This window comes from Gallus gallus, chromosome 2 (assembly GCF_016699485.2).
Source record: "Gallus gallus isolate bGalGal1 chromosome 2, bGalGal1.mat.broiler.GRCg7b, whole genome shotgun sequence".
In the NCBI taxonomy this organism is placed as follows: Eukaryota; Metazoa; Chordata; class Aves; order Galliformes; family Phasianidae; genus Gallus; species Gallus gallus.
The window spans coordinates 65,219,411-65,235,781 of NC_052533.1; the positions used below are offsets into that span (position 1 = coordinate 65,219,411).

Here is a 16,371-nt window from a genome sequence, read left to right on the forward strand (position 1 = left end):
ATTGTCCTTCAAGTCAGATCTCCAAAGGAGAAAAAACAGTAGAAGAGCTTGTGAGCGAAAGAAGGCTACTATAAGAAGTGGAGGGCTGCAGGTCCTGAAATACCAAGCCACGTCTGTCTGCCTTGATCCAGCTGTCTCCTTTGCCAGTCTGTATCTCTGGGTCTCATTTGTATTGCTTGTGCATCAAGTAAGGCAACGAGACACTTCAAGAGCCTGCAAACTTGCAAAGAGAAGAATGAGTTGATGATGTTCCTTGCATTAATATACCCGTGCCCTATTATCACATTTAGGAGGCTGTGTTTAAAATTATGCTGAGATGCTGTTTTCAGTACCCCACTGAGGAAAAGCTCACATTCTTTGTTAAAATCTGTGCTGTGCTATGCTAATATATTGGGCCATTCTTAGAAACGTGTTTATTGGAAAACATTTCTGCTGGGTTTTGAGCAGAGATTCAGGTTTGGGAGTAATGGTCTGTTTGAAAATTCACCTTCATTGTTTATCTGTGATTGTGAAAGCATAGAGAAATTTAGGGATAGCGGGGATGGAAAAATTCCTTTTAAAAAAAGCTTGTCTGTATTGTGACAACGTATATTTAGTAATGAAATGTTTGAGCCTAATGTAGTAATTGCAAAAATACACCAAACCTTTTGTTTCTAGGAACACTTAGTTTCTAAGCATACTAAATTTTTGTGTTGTAGGTAACAACACAGTTACTTTGGCCTGTTTCTGCTGTGTTACTGGCTGAAGTAAAGGACCAAGGGATTTAAAGTTCTGTAGCAGACAGTAATACTACCCAGACACGCAGCCAGCCAGTCCCAAGTTTGTGACACCGAGGAGCAGCATCTGGGCAGTGGCTCTGCGCAGTTCCTGGTGCTGCTCAGCCTACCTCTGTCTCTCTGCTTCCCTGCCCCATGGGAGGACATTGTTCCACACCTCCACCATCTGTAGCAGGAGGTAAAAGAGGAACACAGCTACTCTGGGCTTGGAGTAGGTGTCTCTGTCTCATGGCTTGAGTGTGGGGTACAGAAATCCTGTATCACCCACAGGGGGAAGGATGCTTGTACCACCATGCATCTTGCAGATTGACAGCTCTTCCTTGACTCAGAGTGAGGTGAACTTCTGGTTCCTACAGTGAGCAAAGGTGCTGTGAGAGACAGTTATGTGTTTGCTGTGTTGTCCTTTCTGATGGGAACCTATTTTTTTCAGAGCTGTCTTTGAGCACTTACAGTAAGGCAATGAAAACATGCTGTTGTAACTTGCCTTTTAATAAACAGTGTAAGATTTTTCTCCTGTGGGAAAATAGTTGCTGACCATAGTCTTTTTGTTCGAAAGATTGAAACCCTCACATAAGAGCCATGTTCTTGTGACAGAAAATTCTAGTGATCTGTAGAATCTTTCTGCAGTAACGGATACTAAATGGTACTCGCCAAAAACAGGAGACCAATTCCATGGCTAAAGAATGAATGTGAAAAATGCAATGCCAGGAAGAAGGACTCTCCTGAGAAGAAAGAAGACATTTCAATGGTATTAATGAAATTTTGCAAGGGTGAATATCAGCCCTTTGCTCTATAGCTGAGTGGGAGTGAGGTGCATACTTAGGTGTTCAGAAAAGAACCACAAGTATGCTCCATGAGATACTTGAAAAGGATGAGATAACCGAGTATGTAGCTTTGAGAAACAGAGATTTAGAATATTACCAATGCTTGTGGTTTTGGCAGAAACTCCAATGATTCAGAACGTTGTTTACCCTTCTTCTCTTTACCTGCTCTCTTGGATTCTCCGTTTTTAAAACAGAGATACATCTCTCGTTGCATATATGACAAAGGTGTTTTAAGGCTTGCATAATATGAAGACACTTTTTGGTGTTGGCTGCTGTATGTTTTTCTTTCAGGAAACATTCTTCAGATTTTTCAATTTTGCATTAGAGAGCTTGCAGTGGTTGGTTTATAACTCTGTATGAGTTTTGAGTTTGTTCCCAAGGGTCCTGAAGAGGTTACTTTAGTTCCTTGTGTAATTTGTGAAGAAAGTCAAGTTTACTTTACCCTTTCTCTGCTCCAAGTTAGCTTCTGTGTCTATCCATATGAAGCTATGGATACCTAGCAAATTGTTCTGCAAGACTTCTGAGTACAGGTGATGAATTTCCTGGTTATTGTAGAAAGATTTTGGCTGTTATGATACGTCATGTCACAGGAGAAATGTACTGCTATAGGCTGCCTTGAGAAAACAACTAATCCAGCTTTTATATTTTAGAATCATAGAATGGCCTGGGTTGAAAAGGACCTCAAAGGTCATCTAGTTTCAACCCCCCTGCTATGCGTAGGGTCACCAACCACCAGACGAGGCTGCCCAGAGCCACATCCAGCCTGGCTTTGAATGCCTCCAGGGATGGGGCATCCACTACCTCCCTGGACAACCTGTTCCAGTGCTTCACCACTCTCCGTGTGAAAACATCCTCCTAATATCTAACCTAAATCTCTCCTGTCTCAGTTTAAAACCATTTCCCCATATAGAATCATAAGGTGTGTTTATTTGAATGTGGAGGTATTGGGAAGAGGAAAAATAGAGCACTGTTAGCCATACTGTTATTTTGGAAGAATCCACAATACCTTACAATCACCAGTACACAGATAACATCAGGCTAGACATTTTAATCATTTTCTTAGTGCTTTCACTTGCAAAGCTAGCTTGCAGTTGACCTCAGTCAGAAGGTGGCTGGACTTTACATCCATAAAATGTTCTATAACAGAGGTTTCTTTACACCTTGTCAAATGATGCCATAGACTCAAGCATTAGGCATCTAGCATGATTAGTGGATACAGAGTAAACTGTGTTATACCTCTGCAGAAAATTGAGCCTGCTTTTTCCCTGCAGTTCCACTTTCATTGCACTGATTGGATCCCAGAGTGCTTAATGTTATTTTATATATCGGTATTTCAGGAAACTGATTTGTATTATGATTGCGTGTAAAGGGAGACTGATTTTTTTTATTTTTTTTTCCTTAAATTTGATGCATAAACTTTATTTATAGCGCACTTCAATTCAATTTTGTGGAATTGGGTAGGGCTTCACAGTTTTGTTTATTTGTTTGCATTCTGTCCTGCCCTTTGTAAGTTATGTTTTCATTAATTTTGTTCAACATGATCTATCAAAACACCCTAAGACCTAGTGCATTTTGGACACATTTTAGGGGGCTTTGGCTTGTTATTGGCTTTATTCTTACTATATGAACCTGCTTGTAAACTAAACAGAGCTGTGAAAGTACAGTAAATTACAGCTTCAGAAATAGTTATTTTGGTATTTGACAGATATTTTTCTGTGTCTGGCTATGAATTCCTCACTTTTTTTTTTACTCTTATTCTGTCCCCCAAATGTGGTACTAAGATTGAGAAAGTGGTGTAGATATAAGAAGTATCTTTAGGAACAGAAAAATCACATTTAGGAAAAAATTGTGGTTCTTTTTTGAAGGAATTCATGGAAGTGGTATGTGGAGAGACAGAAACACTCCTTTTTCTGATTCTTTGAAAGGAAAACTAGAGAAGAGTGGTTTAACAGAAGAAAAATAACATAGGTAAAACTGAACAATTTAACAGAAATTCTGTCTCAGTTCATCGTATGTAATGCATGTTCCACAGACTTGTCAGTTTAGGTTTCTTTTTCCTTTAGAGAGGCAAAAATCCTTGTAATTTTTTTTTCTTAGGCTACATGACATTCTTCGTTGTCAAACGACTGACTCTTTGCTGTACTGTGACATGCCAATGTTTAGCATACTAGTGAGACTCAGTCCTCTGAATTCTTGTAGACCAAATTATCGAAAAGTCAGGTAAGAGGCATTTTTCTTTATTGTATTGCCCAGATTTTCAGTTGCACAGCCAGTATACAGACACATTTTAAACTTTGTGATAAAAATGTGCAATATAATAACACTGAAAAGCCACTTACTCAGCTTACTGTTAGCACAGCCAATTCCGTGGTCCAGTATTTGCTGTATGGTGGGCACGAGGACCCCCTGTGTAACATGTACTGGGGCATGTAGCTGGCTAAGAATTTGGTCTTTTGTGCATAAAGTGTCTTATACAGAAAACGGCAAGCACAGTTGGCAGCTATGAATCACAGTATGAACAAAGGGAGATTCACTGATGGTTCTCTTCAGTTGTATTTGAGCATTGATGATTTTTCTTAAGGCTGAAGGCCAGAGGGACAGATCACATAGGTTTTTGAAACCTCTTCAATTCTATCCTGAATTGCTATTGCCAATACTATTTCTGCTACTGTATTAACAAGCATCAGCAGGAACTCATTCATTTAGTTCATAGAACTACAATCTACTCCTAACAGTAGTGCTAGTACTTGATGTTTTGTTTTGTTCTTTCATGTATGGGATCTGCTCTCTTACACAGAAAGTAGTTACAGAGAACGTTCAGATTTTAAGCATAGGTGTTTTATGGAATCATAGAATCAAATGCTAGAAAATTTCAGTCAGCTAGCAAATGGGAATGGTGACTTACTTCTGGAAAGTTCTGCAGGATGAGAATGACTAAAAGAACTCCTCAGTCTTAGCTATAGTAGAATCCAACGCTTATCATAGAAAGTCAAAAGTAAAGTGGACATAAAACAGTAATGGATCCATCAGCCTATACCTAAAGCCAAAGTTGTGATTCCTAACTTGTTTCTATAAAATTGTGCTCATTGAATTTTTGGGTTGTTTTGTTTTGTTTTGTTTTCCAGTGGAAGTAGAAGGTGAGATGTAGTTTTGAACTTGAGTTTGTGGAAAGCTGTGCGTGTTTCATCCTAGTTGCAGGGACAGCTTTGACAAGGCAAAGTGCTTCGTTATCATTTTCAATGCCACCCTTGCCTGTCATAATGAGAATGATGCCTTTTTGGTTACTGCTTTTTCCCAGCCCAAGCCAGCTGCCTCCAGGTAGACCTTTCTTTGGGAAGATCAATCACAGAATTGCATTTATCTCTCTTGGGGAATTCAACGTGTGTGAGTAGTAAGTACAAACACCAGTGGAAATTTACTATTTCAAATTTTTCACTGACTGGAAGATTTCTTAGTGATCCTTGTCACTTTGACAACCATTTACAAATAGCACTCTTTATAGCTTAAATAAACAGCCAGGCATTTTTAGTAATTATCAGGCACGAAAACAAACTTCTTCTCTCATATCCAGGATTGTTACTCTAGATGAAGTTTATAATAAGTATGTTGTCCTGAGAATGCAGGTAATTTATGATGCAGCCAGAGGTGCAATTGTTCTTTGAATAAAGAGAGGCTTTTAGCTTCCAGGATATTTTTCATGAATATGAACGCTAATGACTGAAGGAAGGAGCAAACTGGAGGACAGTTGTTTATATCCTGTCTAAACTGGCCTACGGCCACATTAACATTTGTAAAAGATTTAGAGTATAGTTAAAATAACAGTAAAAATTTCCTCTTCTTTTTCCATACTCTTCCAAACCCTTTGAAAACAAATATGTGTAACTGAAAGGATGAAGCACAGTTGCTTACTTACTAAAATTTACAGGAGACATTAAGGAAAAGTGGAATGTAATTGCAATCAGTGCTGTTTGAGAAGTAGTGATAGATTGCAATTGAATGGTTTGAAGCTATTAATTGCGATGAGATTATACTAGTTTGGATACCTCTGGTGTCAGGCACTTGAAATATTAGTTATTTCAAAGATGAATTGGATTATAAATTATTAGCAAATCTGTACTAAGGTGATTAAACCTACTTGTAAACTGTCAAACACGGGTACTATCTCAGGTTGTGCTTTAGACTGTTGTATATTGGAGAGGGAGTCAGGAATTAAGTTTAGGTGTTAGATGGGGATATGTGGATTAACTGTGTTACTTCTGAGACTGAATGTTTCCTGAGCTTTCTGCCTTCTTAATAACCTTTTTATTTGGTTTAGCTGAGCAGTTTTTCAATTCCACCACTAGCCTTTACATCTGATTCTGGAGAAGTTGTCCTAGAGAAGCTGCTTCTCTAAGGCAGACTTAAAACTCTCTTGACCACTTGGGGGAGATAAAAAACAGCAGATTTATGCAGCCCTCAAACAGGTCGCTAATACAGGAGTGGCATCCTAGAATTTCTACTCTGAGGGTCTGTTATTGCTAGACAGTGCTGTTGTCATTTCAGCACTACTGTTGCCCTGCAGGAAGGATGAAGCATGTTGCCCTGCAAGTGGCTTCTTGAGTGTGCCGTCGTGTCATTCTTCTCATCAGTCAGATTTTCTTTGAAGCAAATAAAGAATTGCTTAATGCTTTGATATTGAATTTTAAGGACAAGGAGTGGAAACAATTGAAGCTGAGGAATGGTTCAATAGTTTAAAAGTCCTTTTTGTGTAGCTACTGGATTTTGCCATGTGTTTATACTCTTACATGCACACAGAGAATTCCAATCCCTCGTACAAAGTAACTAAACAAAGCATTGGAGGTCTAATACTGTGTACATCTAAAGCAGAAGAGCCAGAAGACATTTTTTTTTCCATTTATTTTCCCCTGTCAGTATTCTATCATTCCAAGTTTGAAGCTTTGTCACTGACAAGTTGTCTGTGATGTGTGGGTATTTTCAGGACAGTTAGTAGAACTATAGGCATTTTAGACAACTATTTTTACTCCTTCATTTTTACATAAAACATTTGTTACAGTCATTATGAAACTTGGCATTCTGGATACTCTATGCTCTATTAAAAGCACAGTCATCCATGGGAAATAGTCCCCAGCAGCGGCCTGCTGATAACTAGAATAATAAACAGATGTAGTTGCTGTAAAGCAAAATTTTTATGACTCTGCAGTACTTCCTAATTGCCTGAGCTGGAGTTTGGGGACAGGAGAGCTCTTGTTTTCGTTCTGCTTGGATTTTTTTTTTCTCTCGTAGTCATTCTGTTTCTATTCATTTCCAGCTATTTCTTGAAGTCAGGTATCGGTTGTGTCCTCCTCACCCTGCCGTGTACTTGACATTATGTCTCTGCTGCAAGTACCACTCCCTTGCAGAAGTAACTCCTGTGGACTTGCTCTTAAACATGTTTTTGCTGGTTAATATGATGATGGTGTTGGTGTTTCTTAAGTGACCTTGTATCCTCTTGTGCTTGTAGGAATGAGTCTTGGTCTGAATGTGTTTCCCCTTCTGGACTTTGCTTTGAGACCTTATGGCCCTGCAAGTTGTGTTTGAGGCTCATAAACCTTGAGGCAAATTGAGATCTTCCCCTAGTTGAGTCAGTTCTAATGAGGAAACTCAAGGACCCAGAGTGCTGAGCAGCCTTCCAGCTTGCTTCTGCTTGCTTTTATGGACAGAACCACAAACACTGCTGGATCTGGTTGCTTTCTCTCATTTGTCAGCACAGTTCTCCCCCTTTGTTCTTTCTAGCTGGTGATGGATAACTGTCATCTCTAGAGGAGATGGGACACTAACATTTTTGTCAGCTATTCCTGCTGTACTTACATTAGTGCCAACCCGTTGTGCCATCAGCACACAAAATGTTGATCAACCCTATTATAGGTGCAGCTGTTTGCTCCAGTTTTTCATTTAACAGATCTATCAGTGCTCCAAACACAGTCTTTTTCCAGAAGTCCCTCCCTGCTGTTGAAACTTGTGCCCTGTAATGACTTCTTCCCCTCCTTCCTGGGGCACCAGCATGAATCTTTCTTCTGCATCTTGTCACAAGCAAGATCACCTGGTTGCTTGCTGGGAACAGCCAGAGTGTCCACAGAACTTCTTGGCTCCCTGTCCAGATACCCCAGGAATGAAACCTCTGCTGCATTGTAGAGCTACCTATAGGTGATGCTGCTGTTTGCAGACTTGTCCTGTAGATGTTAAAGACTCCAAGATCCCTCCTCTTTGTAAGCTACTTCCATAGGTCTCTATGCAAACGCATGTAGGACAAGTTCTTGAAGAGAAAAAAACACTTTTATCAGTGCTTGGTGTCTGTAGAGATGTAGAGTTCATAAATGAATTCATGGCCCATCTCTTTCTGCTGTTCCTCAGAGAGCCCATAGCAAGCATTTCAGTCATATCATGAAACTGCTCTTCAACAAACAAAATATTTCCTGTTTGTAACACGATGGAAAGCGCAGCAAGACAGCAGAGCAGCTAGATCCCACAGTGCAGCAAGTGAAGATCCGCTCAGCAGTGATGCAACAGCAGTGGGCACAGAGAAATAACGGAAAGAAGCTGCTTACCTTCAGAAGGCCTGTAAGGTCCACAGGTAGGCAGGGATCTCCTGATGAGATAACCTCACCTCCACTGCCAGCCCTTCAGTGAGGTCTGGGAAGGAGTGGGTCCTGGATCCACCCATTCCGGCCACTCAGGTGCATTGCATGTACCTGAGCTCCCCTGGGCTGGCCCTCCCTTCCCACCAGGTACTCAATCACTGGTTCAAGCCATGACTTAGCATTTCCACGACGCTGTTATTTCAGTAGTTATGTCAACCAAGATAATGTTAGCTCCATGAAGTACTGTTACTTATGCATGTTTTTAAAAACAAATTATTTATGACTAGTTGCTACTGAAATCATTTTGCATCGCTTAAAGTTAATCCAAAAAAAAAACCCACATATCACACATTTCATATATGTAGGTAATTAAGAGAGGTAACGTCTCACTGTGTGACTGAAGAGGAATTAATAACTGTGCATGTATGATTCATTGTGAGAATGGCGTTTGGATTGGTTTTAAACTTTTTTTTTTAAAGCCATAAAATAAACTTCACAGGTAGTTCTGTTTAAGGGGAAGAAAAAACCACCATACTCCTTTACTTTCAACCTCAGAAGTAAAAGACTAAAGGCTTTGCATGCTCAGTACTAACTTAACATCCTCAACCATGTTTTGACTTCCAATTCCTTGCTTTGTTTTGCTTTCTTTTCTACAAGTTTCTATCTTCAGTTTTTCAGTCAAATATTCTGTGACTTTTAATCTCTTAAGAGCTGAACGTAAAATACCACACTGATTATTCTAATGGTAACAGGTAAAAGAACTGTTAAGGTAACCCTCTGTCCTTCAGCGATGATCTGCCCCAAGTTTTCAGCAAACACTCAGAATCTGTGCTGCCTTATGTTCTGTAGGGGAGTGACGTGTTTAGTGGAAATAACTGTCAGTGCTTCATTTCTACTATTACGTTTAATTTCCTGAATCCTCTCTAGGTGTAGGTACCTGCAGTGAAACAGAACATGAGACGCTTTTGATGGGAAGGAAGAGCAGACCCTATAACTTCCTGTACATTTGATGCCAGTTACACTCCCATGCCTGCCTGCAGGCAGTGCTTGCTAAGGGGATTTCAAGCATTTTATGTCACCTATGTTGCTCAGTCACATAAAGCTGTGATTGAGTCCTCACTTTACAATCTTTTAAGCTGATCCCCTAGTGAGGAAGATCAATCATCATTCATAACATTACAGTCTGGTATTTAGGTGTAAGAGTGATGTCCCTTGAAGTGTCAGCATTTTGCCGGTGCTCAGCACGGAGGGGGAATTTTCTTGCTTTGCTTTTTTATCTTGGTCACACTTTCCTTAATGCTGCATAAAAATTCCTCTCTATCATTACGCTCAGTCATAAAGTGTGTGATATAGGTGGCATTTCAATAGGGGAAGGACGTGCTGGAGCATTACACTCTGTAATCACGCTGCATGCCTTTTCTCAGGGATGGGGGAATACCCTTTGTTTTATTGATACCTTGGGGTTTTTGAAAGCAGTTCCCAAACCCAGAACAAAAATTCTAACAGGAGTTTGTCACTGCCCTGCTGTGTGTCTTGCATGGTCACTGGACGCTGCCTGAGGTGGGTGTAAGAGGCTGTAGCGGGCAAGGAATTCTGGACCAGCAACGTTTCTAGAGGCAGGCTGCGCCTGCTCAGGACTCAGTAACGTCACGTGTGGCTGTCAGTAAGGCAGGGCAGAGGGAGCCTGGCTGAGGTACTTTGTCAAAGTACCTTTCCCTGCAGCTCACCATTTGTCATGCAGAAAGCCATTACAGGAAAAAGAAGTTAGATTGAAAAATAAATACATAGAGGAGAATGTGAAGGAAAGTGTACGTAACTCTTACTACACAAGGAAAATAATAACAGCCATGCCTTTGTTTCCTAAAAACTGTGTTCGAAGTGTGCCTCTTTGCATTAGGCAATTCCCTGGAAGATGTCTGAGTCTATTTTTGCACTTCTGCAAGGAAGCACAATAGTGTTCCTTGTAAGTACAAAAAGCCTAACAGTTAGTTCCAGAACACAAAGTGAGCTACTTCAGCACACCTCTTCAGACAGCTGTGTGATGTGGAATAAGAAAGTCAGAAAATGGCATAAGTTATAGTTCTTCCAGTGATTCCTGACACATACTTGCCGATCTTGTGATGGTTCTTGTATAAGAGATTTGTTGCATTCTATTACCTGTAGAATTAACTATTGCATAGGCCATGTCTGCGTATGGCAGTGTCCTTAATGAAGCCCAGGCATCACCTTTTGAGTGGAAGATGCTTTAAAAAGCAGAGACAGCCAAATCTTCCTTTACTAGCCTCTTGATCACTCACTGCTGTCAGCTGGCATCCAAGAAAACCACTGGTAACATTGAACTGTTGGCCATTGATCACTGACGCTGCTCATAGATGTGTCAACCATCTGCTATTATTAAACCACAGCTACTGATGCTGCAGTATCTGTCCGCACCACCTGTATCCCCAGGCACACTGATACAAGTAGAGTTGCTCGCTCCACACAAATGTTTGTATCTTTTGCAGTTGGCTGTTGTGTCTGTGCACTTTTGGGTTTGGTTTTTTTTTTTGTGGTACTGAAAGAACGTTTGAGTTTCCCTTCACAGATTACTAGGCCTGCATCTATTGCTTTTAGGTCTCCATTTTGCTTAGAGAACCTCCTGCATTCTATAGTAAATTGCTTTTTCTTTAGGCGATATGCTTGGAAATAAGCAGCAGTTTTCAATAAAACCTTCTGGCCTGCTCCATTCTCTTCGCTATTGCAAACAAAATCTGAATGCACCATAGGCCAATGAGTCCATACGTGCTGATATGAAGTCAGTTTTACCTAATGTAGCATGGTTGTATTAGCACTTAGTAATAGCTGAGAAAATGTCTGTTAATGGATGAGGCAAAAGGGAGAGAGAGCCACAGTGAGGCTCTTAGCAGCAAATGCTGAAATTTTTCTCCAGGCTGAAATGAAAATATGCTCCCAACTGGAAGGGGAACAGGTTTGGAGATCTGATGTGCAGTGGTTAGAAGCTCCACAGTGAAGCCTGTGGTTGTTTCTGAACGTAAATTAATAAAGATTTCTTCACAAAAATTATGGAATCCTAGAAGGACTGAGGCTGGCAGGGTCCTGTGGGTCCATCTGACCCAACCCCAGCTCCAGCGGTGGCACCCAGAGCAGGGTGCCCAGGCCCCTTTCCAGGCGGCTGCTGGAGATCTCCAAGGAGGAGACCACAACCTTTGGGCAACCTGTGCCAGTGCTTCATCACCACACAGCACAGAAGTGCTGCCTGGTGTTCAGACAGAACCTCTTGTATTCCAGTTTGTGCTCGTGGCCTTTTGCCTTGGCACTGGACACTAAACATCGTGACGAATGGTCATCATGTTGGCATAGCAGCTGTTCTGGCAGGGAGTTGTAGCTTTTAAGAACAACAGCATTACATCAGGGGGGTGATTACAGCTGTACAAACCAACCAAAACGCCCTGAGCAAATGAAACTGCTTGTCTAACAGCACTCTGTCACTGCTGCGTGACTACTTTGTGGTTTTGCAAAGGAGAGCCAAGTTGGTAGGCGGTGAGGCAGCCTAAGGAAAAGATTTAGTCTTATAGTTACTAGATGCTGTGTGATGTGAAACCCTACTATGGATGCAGATATTTTTGTAGGTGACTTCTGTTTTTTAAACTTGGCAGGTTGCTTTATTTTTTTTTATACATAGCTAAATAGCAGGATTAACCAATATACCTGTTGCACTGGATTTGTTTTTCTGGAAAGGTGTAACTGAAGCCCACCATTCGTGGCTGGGTCTCATTGGAGACCTTTGTTGTTAAAAATTTACGCTCAGTTCCATGGCATCTCAGTGTTCAAATCTTTGGGGCTAAATGGCGTCATTTGAAAGCTACAGCTGCTGTTGAGGGCAGCCCAGTCAGCCCAGCGTTATCTGAATTGGAAGACGATGAATTGGATGTTCAGAAGAAAATGGGAAGAATCTTCAAAATCTTGCTTGTGCAAATGTTTGGATGTTATCGTGTTTTTTTAAACTCCTCCTGCATATACACTGGAGAAGTTAGGGAGTGGATGCAGCTAAGTGCACGTGGCTACCAGGCAGTCTGAACTGCAGAAATCTGCACTCCTATCTTATTTTGCAAGCAGAGCATCTCTAAATATTAGGAGTGAAAGAGTGTTCACGCAAACACAGAGCAAGGCAGGAAATTCTGGGGAGGATGCACAACGATTTGGGGGAAATGCTTTGATGCATTTAATTCTTGCTGCAATTAAATGATCTTTCAGAGCAATGATTAATGTGGAATCCAAAGGTGCAGTGTGGAACTGTTTATGTTTATAAAGAAGTGATTGATTGAAGGTAAATTAATTATATTCATATGACATGAGGTCTAAACATAGAAAGCGTGTTACGAGCCAAGCCCTGTCCATGTTGGTATTATGTATTTTATTCTATAAAACGAAAAACAATAAGAAAAAGTGGTGTTCTGGACTTGTGAATTTTTTTCACAAGAATCAGAAATCTCTCCTGCATCTGTTTTTCCATAACAGGTTAGAATAGCAGTCAGGCTGATCTCTGGAGGCTTTTAATTATTGTTTTTTGTTTTTTAAAGCCACGACTGAGGTGGTATTTGAGGCAGTGCAGAATTCAGAAATGCAGCCCATCAGCAGTTCTTTGCAGCTCTAGTTTCTGTATGCAGAATATTAAGGAAGCACAAGTAAAGTTTAATCAAATACATTAAAGCATTATGCAACAGTACACCGTTGCCTCAATAATATTACATGTATTTTGTAGAAAACTGAACTATATCATCCCATTAAACAGTGGAGTAAAACCTATGTTAGTATTCATAAATAAAATCTAATTATAGACGCCAATGTATGGAATTAAAAGAAGGGAGAAGTAGTTCTTCTAGTGTGTCCTTTTTAGTGGGTTTGCCATAGAGAAAACACAGAGACGGCATTAGGAGATGTAAGGCAGATTCTTCCTTGGCTCTCCTTTGTTCTCCAAGATTTCTCAGGCTCTTGTGTTCTGCTCAGGCAGCCTGTGGTATGGCTGCTTCATGGAGGAAGTTGTTTTTGGAAAGAGATGTTGAAAGGAAGTAGTTCACATCTGCTGCTTTTGGAGAGGAGGAAGCCCTGCTAATAGGAGAAATGATGAAGGAAAGAGAAGACTTGAGGGCACAGAGGTTAAGAATGAATTAACAGGCAGAATGAAGCAGAGTGGAAAAGGGAAAATACTACAACTTTTCTTGTTACCGCTTAAGAATTTCAGCTCGTGGCGTTTTTATGTGGTTTTGATCACCATTATATTTAAGCAAAAAACAGAGAGATGCAAGTCTTTCCCAGTTAGCGTCTGTCTAAGAAATGATCTCCTTAATTGCATGAGTCTCTTTCTTCTGTCTTTGTCCCGAATCTGTCACCTTTTACCCTGACAGATTATCCCCGTGCGTCAACCTGCAGAAGTCAGCTATGCACCTATTCTGCCCAACTTACGCAAGACCCATTAAATCCCATTAAATAGATACTATAAGAAACGCTTCTGTGGTTCTGCTTGAGGATATGCGTTGATGTAGTACAGAAGTGAGATGATGAAGACATCGCCAGGGTTTTCATGTGCTTTCCCCTTCTTTTTATTGAGGTCTTATGTTGATTTCATAGTTTAGTGTTTTGGTGCTGACCAGTGACACTGACTCTGGCGGAACCAAGGGAAATTAGAGTGGGGTTTTTTTTTCCACTTTTAAATTAAATTGTTTGGCCAAAGTGTCCAATTAGCACTGGTCCAATTACAAGATATCCCGGTGAAGGAGAGCAGGAAGCAATTCATCTTGCTTCCGAAGTACAAACTTCATTTTATTTTTAATCAGTGCTATTAAGGAAGACTTCCATGGGAGCAGACTTCACGGAGGGTTTGTTCATTATCAACTCAAGGTGAAGCCAAAGGGAACCTTTCTCATTTCAGACCAGAATTGATTTTAAAAAAATAATAATAAGTGCATGCACAGGGGGTTGGTGCACGTATTTAAAAGTGGACTTGCCACTGGTAACAGCTGATTTCCTTTGTTGGAGAAGTTGTTGTTCTTTACTTACCTGAAGTGAAAGGTTAATGGCCTGTAGCGATCTGAGGAAACCCCTACAAAATGCACAGCAAGGTTCTAATGCTGTTATACAATAGGGCTTTCTGCATATTTTCCTTAGTTGAGTTAGACATAGAATATAGCTGCTGCTGTTCCAGTAACTGTATCTGATTGAAACTAATACTCATTATATTGGAAAATAAAGACTCCAGCAACTGTCACGTGAACAGCTGTCACCAAGAGCACAAATTTTGTTTTCTTTATCAGTATTTGCAAAACGTGCTGGCTGGGCTTTGTATGGAACTGCTGCATTTCTTGTCTCCTTAAAAAACACCTTTCTCTATTAGCAATAACTTACTCTGTAGCATAGCTGTTGCTCTAATTGCTTTTCAATAGCTTAAAACCGTTACTTATGATTTGTATTTTTCTTCTTGCAGTTTGTACCCAATTAAAAATGAGATCTTGTGCAGCACCTTTGATACTGAGGCATTGAATAAAAAATTGTTGGCACTCAAATGGAAACTTGAATGTTTCGAAGACATCAATTAGACACCTTGCTGAGATGTGCCTGTGGTGGAGGATTAAGCCAAGTCACTCAGGGAAGAAAATGCAGGATATGTATTTTAAGCCAAAGAAGAATGTATTGGGAGACAGACTGCAGCTGTCAGTCTGTAGTTCAAGAAAAGCTTTTAAGTCAGTGCAGCCTCTGAAAACATCACTGCTGCCTGGCCACTTGTACAGATAGAAGCAGTTTGTGTAGTACACAGGAAGCAGGATCAGGCCAGCTAGGAAAACATTCTTTGCAGTCAGGAGTCAAAGTGGTGTTGGAGTTTTTGGATGCCTGCTCTCGTGTACAGATTTTGGTGTCAGCAGCAGCAGGGTAGGGAGGAGGAAATGCAGGAAGGGGCACAAGTGCTGCTTTTGATTGACAGTGATAGCCTGGCATGGGATAAAATGTGTATCAAATGACAGCCACCGATTTTTAACAATTGAGAATAGCATTCCTTATCTTCTGTAAAACGCAGCTGGAACCTAGCAGTGCTGGTACAAGCAGTTCCACCTCCAAAAATCAGGAAGCTGGTTTTCCAGTGCAGGTTTCTGAGCAGCCTTGAGAGCCACATATCAATCAGGTGTAAGCAGGGCATGGCAGAGAGACACGCAAGAGGGGGGAGCCCATATTTAGACTGCTCATCTACAGGAATGCGAACCAAACTAAACAAGTGGAGACAGCTTCTGGGCCTTCACTACTGAGAGTTCAGAGACACAGTAAGTGACTGGTCCTCAGTTTTTGGGAGAAATCATTTTGCTAGGATGAACTTGAACTAAGTGATGCCATGTATTAAATCTTTGGAAACCTTTCTTGCTGCACTCAGACTTTCCTCTCATGCTGACCACTCTCAGCTAGGCCACATCACAGGAAAAGATATCATTGTGTGTTAGATACGTATCAGCAGCTTCAGTTTATTTATTGGTAGGTGCTGACAAAACATCCTTTTTTTTGTCAATGACATTAGCGTAGGTATAGGAATACTTTGTGAAGCTGATAGCTGGATGTTACCATTGATTGTAGTCTGAACTGAAGATTATTGCTTTTGTCTAACTTCTTTGTGTTGAGTAAGAACTTCCAGAGGGCAAAGATTTTTGCCTTAATTGAGTAATTTTAGATGAAATTGCAATTTTTGCTCATGTCACTTAATAGAGATTATAGTTTCCTGCTATAATGACTGATTTTTGATCCCAGTTTTCTTCCACCTTTCTTATACTTGCTTTCTCTCTAGTCTTGAGCCCCTAGCATCCTCATTTTACTCCTTGCAAGTTGTTCCTTTCTTCTTTCTTGGTAATTTTCATTTAGATCACATAAACACTGCATTTTTTCTGGATAATACATGAAAAATCTTACTGTATGGGTGTCAAGAAAATACTTCTTAGTTGTCAAAACTAGAAGATTTTGAAAAGTTAGTTGGCTTTTGAAATAACAAGAGTTTGGTTAACAAGAGTTAACAAGGAACCTAGTCTGCAGTGAGTATTAAAGATCTGGCTTCAAGTTAGCCATTCTTCTAAGGAATAGCATGAAAAAGGTATGTATTTTTTATGGGTATCTTCAAATCTT

The 16,371-nt window shown here is 40.4% G+C and overlaps 1 protein-coding gene across 4 annotated transcripts in view; it reads left to right on the top strand.

Annotated features, from left to right (window-relative positions):
• Positions 1 to 16,371, top strand: part of LYRM4 (LYR motif containing 4) — an 84,485-nt gene that overhangs the window by 39,109 nt on the left and 29,005 nt on the right. The window contains exon 3 of one of the 4 annotated variants that reach the window (XR_005854279.2): positions 3,698 to 3,820. The exons of the other annotated variants lie outside the window; for them this stretch is intronic. The gene's annotated coding sequence lies outside the window, so the exon portion shown is untranslated. The remainder of the gene's footprint in view (positions 1 to 3,697; positions 3,821 to 16,371) is intronic. 4 annotated transcript variants of the gene reach the window in all.